This window comes from Patella vulgata, chromosome 6, assembly GCF_932274485.2.
Source record: "Patella vulgata chromosome 6, xgPatVulg1.2, whole genome shotgun sequence".
NCBI lineage: Eukaryota > Metazoa > Mollusca > Gastropoda > Patellidae > Patella > Patella vulgata.
Window position 1 is genome coordinate 6,254,686 of NC_065884.2, and position 12,239 is coordinate 6,266,924.

Consider the following 12,239-nt stretch of genomic DNA (forward strand, 5'->3'; position numbering starts at 1 on the left):
CCATCTTGTACACATGTGGTACTAGATTTCCCCGTTGACTCCAATGTTAATTCTCGTATCTTTTTCCCAAATTTTCGTTGGGCAGAACGCTTTCTACCACAGATGGAGCAACATGTGGCAACCTCTTGCCCAAAAGCACGTATGAGGTTCTTCATGAAAAACTTGAGATATACAAGCTAGAAGTAGAGACAAGTAAACATGTAATTTCAGGCCCTACATTTCAACCTAACCAACCTCTCAACTCTTGTATCCTTCCGCATCAAAATTATGAATATTCACAAAAACTTGGCAGAAAATGTATTTTCAAACACTTTTCTTCGATTCTACACCAAAAAGTCAACAAACATCGCCATGCAAAAGGAGGGAAAAGGAAAAGGGAGAGGAAGATTAAGTGACGGCGTAGGAATATTTGGTGATCTGTGTCCTATATAGTGACTGATTGTTATCATGTCGTGACGTCGTGGTGTCGACTTGCATAAGGCAATAACCCGACATCACGACATTTCAACCCGACACCACGACAACCTGACAACGCGACATCACGACATTTTAGCCCAACGACACGACATTTTAACCTGACACCAAGATTAGGGCCCCCACTGGAATGATTTCAATCATTTGGGCCTCCACGTAGATCATCCGCAATGCAATGATATCTATAATACGCTCGTAAATGCGTATCCATATTAGTTTGTAAAATATTCAACTGGAAAGAACAACAATGTTTTAAAGCGAAAATAGGATAAAAATTGAAAATAATTTGTCGTCGACTTCAACCGAGGCGTGGTGACCGCTAATTTGGTATGAGGAACAAGTAGACTTATCTAGAAACGTGAAATGAAATGAAATGGGGTTTAACGTCCTACTGTTTTGCTCCGAACTGGGCTAATGAAGACGGGCATACGCCATACAGTGTGCTATGGGGGAAATTTTGTCTGGACAACGGCACTACGGCCTACTCTTATATCGAAATCCAACTGTCAAGGGATCTTTTACGTGCACGCCAATGTGTACACGGGGACCTCGGTTTTCGCACCATCCGAATGACTAGACAGTTGTCCTTGCCAGGCCCTCCGTCCAGCATCACATCTAGAAATGTAGTGAACCCAAATCAGAATAAAGTTCTAGTAGAAAATCTTGGAATCTTAGCGGGGTTATTCAGTGGAGTGTCAGAATCTCAGACTTTGGGTAACAAATTTCGACCGGGAATCGCGGAATAACCTTTCTGTCTATATTCCAGTTCGTAAAAGATTGTGATGGTGGTGTTAAGATCATTCTGGGTGGAATGGTTGATACTGTTTTTATGAAAATAGATGTCTTCGTAAACTTTAAAATTGTTAACTTTCAATAAGTGGGTGGGGCGTTATATGAGAGAGAGAGTAACAAAAATATGATTCTGTTGTAGAATAGAACATTGTCTATGGTTGTGGGAGGTTTGGGTCGTACGGCGTGGTTTCAAATTGCCGCTTGACAAGGAGTAGGGTCGTCTGTCTAAGCTTGTGGTGTTTCTCCGAATGATCCGGTTTCCTCCCACTGTGAAAGGACCCCTACGCGCAAGCGTATTATTGAAATAAAATTGAATCATATGTTAGTCCCGAAATGACCTAGTTGTGTCGAGTGGACATTAACGTGTTGCCGGCTGTTCTTTATAATATATTTCAGCAATATATATTTACACGTCTTCGAGACTGAGAAGGTTCAAACGGGTAAATCTTTTAGCTGGAATTCAGATTAAATATTATTGTTCGGTAAATACGTCAAAGTGACAAAAACCAGTTCTTGTTTTTAGAGATCTGAGTCTCATTCTGAGATTATAAGATGTCAGATTTCGTTGTTTCGGCACTATAGAATTACAACAGTTTTCTCGGAGAAGCATTACCACTGACAGATATTAATTTGAAATAATCATAATTTAAGAATAATCATTAAGTCTTAAATTAAGAATATATTAATTTACGATAAATATTTTATTTGTTGGGGATATTGCCGACATCAGTCTCTCCACAAGATAATCATCGTACTAAAGGGACAATAACACTCTTGCTGGCTTGACAGCTCCAAAAAATAACAAATTGCCTTATTCTAAGTACTAGATGTGTTAGTGTCTTACTTGTTGTGTAAATTATCTAATAAATCCTATTTTACTTGTCCAGAGGGTTCAAAAATATTTGAAAAGCTTTACGTCGGGCTTTTCAAATCATTTAGTTGAATTTTTCCAATTTTTTAAATTAGGTGTGTTAAGATGAAATTTGTATCATCAATTAATTGGAATATTGTAAAATAGTACAATTTGTTGACCAGAATAAAGATTGGGACATATTATTCAGTTACAACAAGAGTGGTATTGAGCCTTTAAGTTGACTTTTGTTTAACATTAAATATGTAAACGAAACAAGAAAACGGAAATATATGAAAAACAAATTTAGATATTTTTTAGAAATATTATATAACAAAGATATATCAAGTATAACCTCAATAGATATTTATAAAACACGTATAACAAATTTAGATATTTTTTTTAGAAATATTATATATAAAAAAGATATATCAATTATAACCTCAATAGATATTTATATGAAAAACAAATTTAGATATTTTTTAGAAATATTATATAACAAAGATATATCAAGTATAACCTCAATAGATATTTATAAAACACGTATAACAAATTTAGATATTTTTTTTAGAAATATTATATATAAAAAAGATATATCAATTATAACCTCAATAGATATTTATAAAACACGTATAACAAATTTAGATATTTTTTTAGAAATATTATATATAACAAAGATATATCAATTATAACCTCAATAGATATTTATAAAACATTAATACAAAATAACTACAAACATCGTCAGCTATATGTCAAATCTGAAAATAAATATAAAATTACTATAGAAGTACGGTGGCCTATGGGTGCCATTCGTTAATTTTTACCATTTTCTAGTAATTTACCTGGTTTGAGAAATATAAAACATGAAATTAGTTAATATACAGACTTAATAATATACTCTTCAAAAAAAGTAGGGGATATTCAAAAACAATACAAAACTGCTGAAATGCACTGCTGTTTTTATTAGAGGTAACCAGTGTATGTTAAATACAGGCCAATTGCCTACACATGAACATAAACAGTTCATATGGGCGTCTTATCTGACGGCCCCATTTCACTCGCAAAGATATACACTGTCAAAAGTGAAAATGGCTGTTTTGATTTTTGTCTTAATAATGAGTAATTGCTCCACCAGTCCTCAGACATTCAGCAATTCGTCGTGGCATGCTCCTAATCAACCGTCCAATCACGATTTGGGGCAATCTGACCCACTCCTCTAGCAGTGCCACGGCCAATTCTTGCAGTGTTGTCGGTTGAAGTTGACCGCGACGAACACGTCTCCCGATCAAATTAAACGTAACACACTAAAGCAAAGATACGCTAAACAGAATATCTTATGCAAGAACCGATAGGAAAGCAAACATGGATAGGTAAACCAGCACGCGGCAGTTGTCATCAAATTTGACAATGAACCCCTCCCAAGTGTAAGGCGCTAATGCGTGTCGCATATGTAGCTCGGTGGTTGTGTTGGGCGATACGTTCTTCATCCAACATACTCTCAAAGCATGTCAAGTGTCCATGACTATTTATCATATCACAACCTGCATGGGTATTTGCATTTCAATATCCCCTACAATATGTTATTATATGCTCGTATGTATAATTTACAGTTCCTTGTTGTTTCAGAATGTATTCTTAATTCTCAATAATTAGCAATAAATCAAATTATCATCTTAAAAAAAAACAATTGTTGTAAACGCCTGATTAGGTCAACATTTAACTGTTCATATCAATGATCGTTTTTATTGATGTTTAATAATATTGATTTATGTTGATTTATGTATTGATGTATATACCATTATATGTATGTGTTTTTTCATTGGCGAAAACTTGTTTAAAATGAAACGTTCAACTACCCCCTGTTTCTAAGAATATTATACACGAAGATGTACCTATATTTGGTCATGAGCCGCGCTTAACATTACTTCCCGCCAATTTCATGGAAATCCTGCTGTGTGTTCCCTTGTGTTGCCGGAAACAGATAGTCAGATAGACAATATAAAGACAAAGAATTCTGCATATAGGTATTATTAATAAATAACCAACGATGGATACAAGATTAATTCTCTTATTGGTTGTTATAGGTAAGTACATCATTTAATATATATCCGACTTCTTCAATTTGTAGTCACTATGGTTCAGTGTGTAAGGGAATTAAATGAAATGGGGTTTAATGAAGACAGATGTCCGCCATACAGTTATTGTTTATTATCGTAACTACGGCGCTGGTTATTCAAGTCTTAGCCTCGCTTATAGTGAGAACTGTCAGCTCTTTATGTTAATCTTGCATAATGCATCTTTAATATAAATTTAAAAAATGCAAGAACCCCAGGCGCGGATCGGAAGGGGGTGGGTGGGTGTCGCACAATGTTTTGCCCCAAATATTCTCGCGGGAAAGGAGAACAAAAATACTTAAAAATGGTAGTGATCCCCGTCGTAAGTCCTTGTGCCAGTCCGCCCACTGAGGGCCAGGCTTCGCACTCCCAAGTGGGGCCACTGTGTAATTGAATGTTACTAAGTGGTTAACCCAGATGTTGAAAAAGCTTTCAAAAACTGGGCTTCTGCAAAGCAAAGCAGAATTTTGTAAATTGTAATATCATATGTATATTGTATGTACTTATGTAAAAAAAAAAGGTACTGAAAAAATTTAATAGATATTTATTCTTTATTTTGGCGGAGAAAATATATGGCTAATAAATTTAAATGAAAAATTGGCGGAAAAAAAATGAAACCCAGAGTGACCACTGCCCCCCCCCCGCCTTTCTGAAAATCCTGGATCAGCCCCTGAACCCCATATTATTGTTACGATTAAATTATCTAATTGGAACAAATAAAGGTAGATGATATTTCTAATGAGTAATTTACTGGCATTACATTGAGCAGTAAGAAATCAGCATCATCATCACCTGCAAGTTGGATATACAATTGATACAAATTAAAATATAATTACTTTTAAAATTAAACACTGTTTCGCCGAATTTTTAAAAGTAGGTCACAGCTGTCAAACTTTGCCTACTTGCAGGTTTCGGGGTTGTCATGACGTGTAAATACTTTTAATATTTGTTTTATCAAAAGCAAATACCAAAAAATATAAGATATTTTATTCTCCCCTCGAAATGAAATGAAATGCAATGGGGTTTAACGTCCTACTGTTCTGCTCCTATGCTGGGCTATAATGAAGACGGGCATACGCCATATGAGGGAAATTTTGCCCGGGCAGCGGCACTATCGCCTATTCTCCCCTCGAACATTGCTTCAACTCCTCCTTTCCATAATACTCATTTATATGAAGTGGCCATTTTGGACTCCTGAAACACCCGAACCTCCCCAAACGGCCTACAATTAGCATCTCCCCGCCTTTTTTGTCTAAAGGACCCAAATACCGGGAACCGCAACCATTTTCATGGGATCAAAATTTCAAACTTATTATGGATGCCATAGAGGACTACGCCAGATCATGGGACAAGAGGGAAAATGTTTCTCTGATACTGTGACAAAATATACTCTCGTAGTGGTTTTAATCAAATGTGGATATTAAAAAATTCCAAAGAATTACTTGATGGTTTACAATCTAGATCACTTGCTTCAATCTCATCTATACAAACGTTTGACTTTTCTACTTTGTACACTAAAATTCCCCATAGTAAATTAAAAGCTCGGTTAAAAGACATTATTCACAGTGTCTTTTCTTCTAAATCGGAACATGTTAGATATCAATATTTAGTTGTTAATTACAATTCCACATATTTTGTTAAGAACCATAGTGATTCCAAAAATAAATTCACCGGCAACAAGATAATTCAGATGTTGGATTTTTTAATTGATAATATCTTTGTTGAATTTGGAGGGGAAATTTATCAGCAAGTGGTAGGTATCCCCATGGGCACCAACTGTGCACCTTTGCTTGCTGATTTGTTTCTCTATTCCTACGAAGCCGATTACATACAGGCACTTGTAAAATCAAATAAACGATTAGTCAAGCATTTTAATTTCACTTATCGATATATCGATGATGTTCTATCACTGAATAATCCAAAATTTAGTGATTATGTAGCATTCATATATCCTGATGAGCTCGAAATTAAAAACACTACTGATAGTGACAATTACGCTTCCTACTTGGATCTGCGTCTCGATTTTGACAATTGCCATAAACTTAGTGTTAAATTGTACGATAAACGTGATGACTTTGACTTTCCGATTGTTAACTTTCCATTTATTAAATGTAACATTCCAATATCACCAGCTTATGGAGTGTTTGTGCCTCAACTAAATTCGTTACGGGAGAGCTTGTTCATTTTATTCTGATTTTTTAAGTAGATCGAGGCATTTGTCATCTAAGCTTCAACTACAGGGATACTTGCGAACTAAACTTATTAAAACCTTTAAAAAGTTTTATGGGCGTCATATTGACTTGATTGGTAAATATAACATGTCTCTCTCAGCTATTATTCTAGATATATTTAATTGACGCGTATACTATCTCCCTGATTATGTCTGTCTACTACATCGTTAACACTGTTCATCACGTGCATTTTGCATACCGATAGTCCATTGGCCACTCATGCTATTTTACCGAGATTTCGCCTAATAGTTTGGATGCAGCTATGGCGGCTGTGGCGCCAGGCAGGGTAAGCGTACTCTTCCGAACACCTGTTACCACTGTTTGTCGTGTATTTTGTACACGGTGAACAGTCCATATGCTGATTACACTATTTTGCCTTATTAAACTATTTTGCCTATACCGTTTTTTTAGGACTTCGAATTTTGTCTAATGGTTTGGATTGTTCGTACTTGGTTTTATTTTATCATAACGTCTGAAATTCACGAGTCGGTAATCATACGATATTATCTATGGTTTGTTTAAGAATTATGAATTTTTGGTCGGATATTTAGTCATAACCAAAAAAAACTCAAACCATTATTTTCCATGTTCACGAAAAACTACAATGACTTTTAGCCACGTACTTTTAATTAAAAAAATACCGTTTCTGAGCTTTGCAAGAATTAAACAGAATTTCTATTTTCATTGCAGGCGTAACCCAAGTAGCCAACGGACAAGGGATAAAGCACTAGCTGCAAGCTTCTTGTATTTTTGCCAGAACAGTGCAGGTAAGTTATTTTACCTGGTGTTCATGTTATTTTATTATTCAAAAAAATTAGCGCATAACCGTATAAATGGCCGTTCTCTCTCTCTCTACGAATGGCCATAATTGCGAATTGAGTTATTCATATATATATTCCATCATTTCAAATACTTTTGTTTTACTTGGTCAATATAGCATTTTTGGGTTTTAGACAGCCAACAATGAGGAAATTGTGTATAATTATTTTGTATCTTCCATCTAATAAGCTGCTCCAGTGCGCTTATGCAAAACGGAGGGCCTGACAAGGACAGCTGTCTAGTCGTTTGGATGGGGCGAAAAACAAAGGTCCCGTGTATACATTGGCGTGCACGTAAAAGATCCCTTTACAGTTGGAATTCGATATAAGAGTAAGCCGTAGGGCCGCTGTCCGGACAAAATTTCCCTCATAGCACACTCTATGGCGTATGCCCGTCTTCATTAGCCCAGTTCGGAGCAGAACAGTAGGGCGTTAAACCCCATTTCATTTCTCCGGGGCACTCTTTACAATTAAAATACATATAACGTTAAACAATAATTTTAAAACATAAAAAAAAATTAATTGTCAACATGCTCAGAGTTTAAAAACACGTTTATAAAGTTCAGTCTTTATAAATTTTGTGGAGAATATCTCTTTATACAAACCATGGTGTAATTATCTCTTTGATCTCCATGATATTTATTTTGGATATTAACCGCTTGTGACATCATCAGAGGTCAATATTGCGATATTAACATCTATGCCTATGAAGTAAAATTGCCCGAAGTCCCACTGTATCATAAAGTCTATCATTGAGTCAAATGACGTGGTTCCGATTCCCCGGTTGTACGTGACAAGGAGTAGGGTCGCCTGTTCAACCTCGTGGGGTTTCTCCGGGTCCTCCGGTTTCCTCCCACTGCTAAAGACCCCTACGCACAAGCGAATTATGGAAATAAAATTAGACCATATGTTAGTCCCGAAATGATCTAGTTTGTGTCGAGTGGACGTTAAACCCCATTTCACTCTCTCTCTCTCCCCCCACTTCAGAATGTCCGTCAACTAATAATCTCTACACAACGCTACCTTTTAATACTTGTAGAACTTTCTATCTGTGTGCCCCACACACGGTCCTCACCGCTTATATACTCGATACAGCCTACCGGACTATCTGGCGTAGAAATCTGGAATAAGTACTCCCGTCTACTGCTATTATCTTCCATGTCTTCATCAGAATCCGAAATATCAGAATAATGTGGGTGAACTGCTGTTGGAATTTTAGTTTCATTGTGGAAAATTCAGGAAAACATTTCTGCAGTTTGGCTCGCTTCTATCAAATTCGTCATCAGACTCCATCGAGGCATGTTGAAGAATAAACAAACAAGTTTAAGGTCAATGTGACGTGTGTTCGCAGAAACCTGTATTCACATGTATATTAACCTGACAACTAGAGGACTAATCCGATTACAAAACTACAGGATTAATTAAATAAAACATGGTAACGCCCTCAACGACCGCCATACTTGTTTTCAATTTGTAGAAGAAACATGGCGATCGCTTAGGGGTAACACAAACACAGGCAGGCCACGCCCACGTCCAGTATATGCCGTGTCAAGCAAACTGTCCACATCCGGTTAGCTAGTCAACTACCAATTACCTCCTGAGTGATCGCAGTTCTTTCACTATCACTACTATCAGCTAACTAAAAATATTATTGCTACACAATTATTATGTCTGGTCACCATTCTTTCACCCCCTCCCCCCTCCCACCTCCCCCCCCCCCCCTCAGTCACCTTCAGGTTGCTCAGTGTTATAGTCACTTTTCTAAGTTTGACAAAAATCAATAACAATCATTAACTTTAAGTTTACTTGAATAAAATTGTTTTTGCGGCGAGATACCGATCGGCGAACAACTATATAAGCAATAGTTCTATCTATGTTCTACCGGGCCGCTCAGACGGTGTTATAGTCAGTATTTTGTTGATATACATTGTGGGGTGGGATTTTGGATGGCGTCCTAGATTTAGAATTTCTACTGGATTGTAGCCCGTAATTTGGTAGAATAAAATGTGGTATCTTGTCAAATTGGTGTCACCTGATTTATAAGATGAAATCCTAAACCTCTGGCCGTGTGTTTAAACACCAACACACACAAACCAATTAATTATTTCGTTTTTAGCATATTTTATTTTCAAATTGGGATCAATATTCGACATTTCGTTTAAATAAATTAACAATCTGATTAAAACACAGGGATCCTATTTCGTTTGGGTTTTTTTATAGTTCAAAATTTTGTTTTACTTGTCTTTACTACACTAGGACCTGGAAGAGTTGTTATCATTGGCGTGTTCTGAATAGTGTGAGGTATTAGCCAATGAAACAGTCTGTTACGGCGAGCTTTAGGCGTGTTTTACACGGAACTGTGGGTAATCCACAAGTAACATCAATGCTGATTGGTTAATCAAATGTCTGACGTCATAGGGCCAAAGGCCGCTCGTATGACCTCTGACGTGACCTATCGCAACAACCGGTCAGATCTTCATGTAGTGTAGGCCATCGAAAGTATAAAAAAACGGAACGAAATATAGATCTGTCTTTTAATCAGATTGAATAAGTAACTATATAAGAGCGCTTAAGGGTCTACGTAAAATACCTATAAGATTGAAGTTGTATTTTGTTGTAGAAATCATGATTTTATAATTTTAATCTTGCTGTTGTCTTACTTATGATGTTATCTCCACCTGAGCATGCGCGTTAGGTTTATATCTAATTATTCTTATTTCAGAATTTGACTACAGCTGTTTAACAGAAAATGGCCAAGGAGGCGTGAAATGTATTTCTAGAAAATTCGATGCCATGGATTCCCCCGCACTCAACGATGGGTTAAATAAATGGACAGACAACTTATGCAGGTAAAGAGAGAGAGAGAGAGAGAGAGAGAGACGGGGGAGAGATTGTTTCAGTAATTCGCTGTGGTGAGGAATCCGGGGGAACGGCAGAAAACAGAGGCTGGACACGGAACCCTACACCTTGTCACGTACAAGCGGGAAATCAAAACCACGGCACTCGACTCCACGACTGATCTTATGATCTATGCGCACCCAACCCCACATATTCCTGAAGCACTGCGGGGACTATGCCAACCCCATTAAATAGTTAGGACTTATCTAGCACTATGTCTTTAAATGTAGTAACCTATGACAGTGCGGGGATTAACGGTTTTATAAAGTTAGTAGAACTTCGTTTAATTTGGTCATCTCTCTAGCCTACATTTGAATTAACCCCTTTAACAATCAGGGACAGTAACTCTTGTGGATATATCAATATGACTCTTCATTCTAATAATCTGGGGGAGTTGGATGGCCGAATGGTTAGTGCGCTGCATCATACGGTCTGTCATTGAGTTGCTCGTGTGACCTCTGACGTAACCTATCGCAACAACCGGTTAGATCTTCATGTAGTGTAGGCCATTAAAAGTATAAAAAAACGAAACGAAATATAGATCTATATATTAATCAGATTGGCAAGTACGCGAGGATGTATTTGCTGGGTATAAAGGGCATGTATAGCTCAAAATACTGGAGCCAGAAACTGTTTAAATACATTAAGATTCTTAATCTTCTTTAAGCAGCTGTGCGCGCGCTGTATCATAAAGTCTGTCATTGAGTCGACTGGCGTGGTTTCGAATCCCCGGTTGTACGTGACAAGGAGTAGGGTCGCCTGTCCAACCTCGTGGGTTGTCTCCGGGTCCTCCGATTTCCTCCCACTGCTAAAGACCCCTAATTATTGAAATAAAATTAAACCATATGTTAGTCCCGAAATGACCTAGTTTGTGTTGAGTGGTCGTTAAACCCCATTTCTCTCTCTCTCTCTTTTAGCAGCTAAACGATAAGGCTGGAGCCCCACCCTTTTCCCAACTCCAACATCAATCCCAACAAAAATAAATGAAATGTAATTTCTGATATAATATGACTTTGGTAGTGTTTTTTGCCAAATGTGTTAAGCAAGCATTACAGATCATGATAACATTAATAATATCTCAGAGTAGCGATTTCCGAGATACCAGTTTACCACACATTTCATATGGCATGACTGCATACCGCAATTATCAACCGATATATGCAGTCGTGCCAAATGAAATGTGTGGCAACCTGATATCTCGGAAACCACTAACCGGAAGTGATCAAAATTTTGGCTTCTCTTAGATATTATTATTCATATTATAATCGGCTAGTTTCATTGAAATCGGTTGATTATTGCGGCATGCAGTGGTGTCACATGAAATGTGTGTTAATCAGATGTCTCAGAAACTGATGACCGGAAATGGTCGAGATTTTGGCTACTCTGAGATATTATTAATGTTATCGTGATCTGTAAGTTTCATTGAAATCGGTTGATAATTGAGGTACGGAGACTTGCCACATGTAGCAAATAATCTCCGAATTGATCTTACCACGAGTGGTAAATAGCCCCAGCCTATGACTTTCCTATCGATCTCCCAGAGGACACATTTATAATCAACGGACTTTTTGAACTTGCACGAGATTCACGTTGGCTTGGTATGACTTTGGCTCGCTGACCTGGGGATTCCAGTGTTGGCAGATAAAGTTCATCGGGGTTTTCCAGCGCGGTTCGCCTTGTCAGTGGTGTATGACGGAGGGCCTGGTAAGATGGAATAAGAATCCGAGGTGCCGTGTACACATTGGTGTGCACGTAAAAGATCCATTGACAGTTGGAATTTGAAATACGAGTAGGACCGCTGTCCGGGCATAATTTCCACCATATCACACCGCATGACGTATGTCCGCCTTCATTAGAAAATGAAATGAAATGGGGTTTAACGTCCTACTGTTCTGCTCCTAACCTGGGCTAATGAAGACAGGCATACGACATACAGTGCGCTATCTTATATCGAATTCCAACTGCCAAGGGATCTTTTACGTGTATTCCAATGTATACACGGGACCTCGGTTTTTCGTCTCATCCGAAGGACTAGACAGCTGTCCTTGTCAGGCCCTCTGCA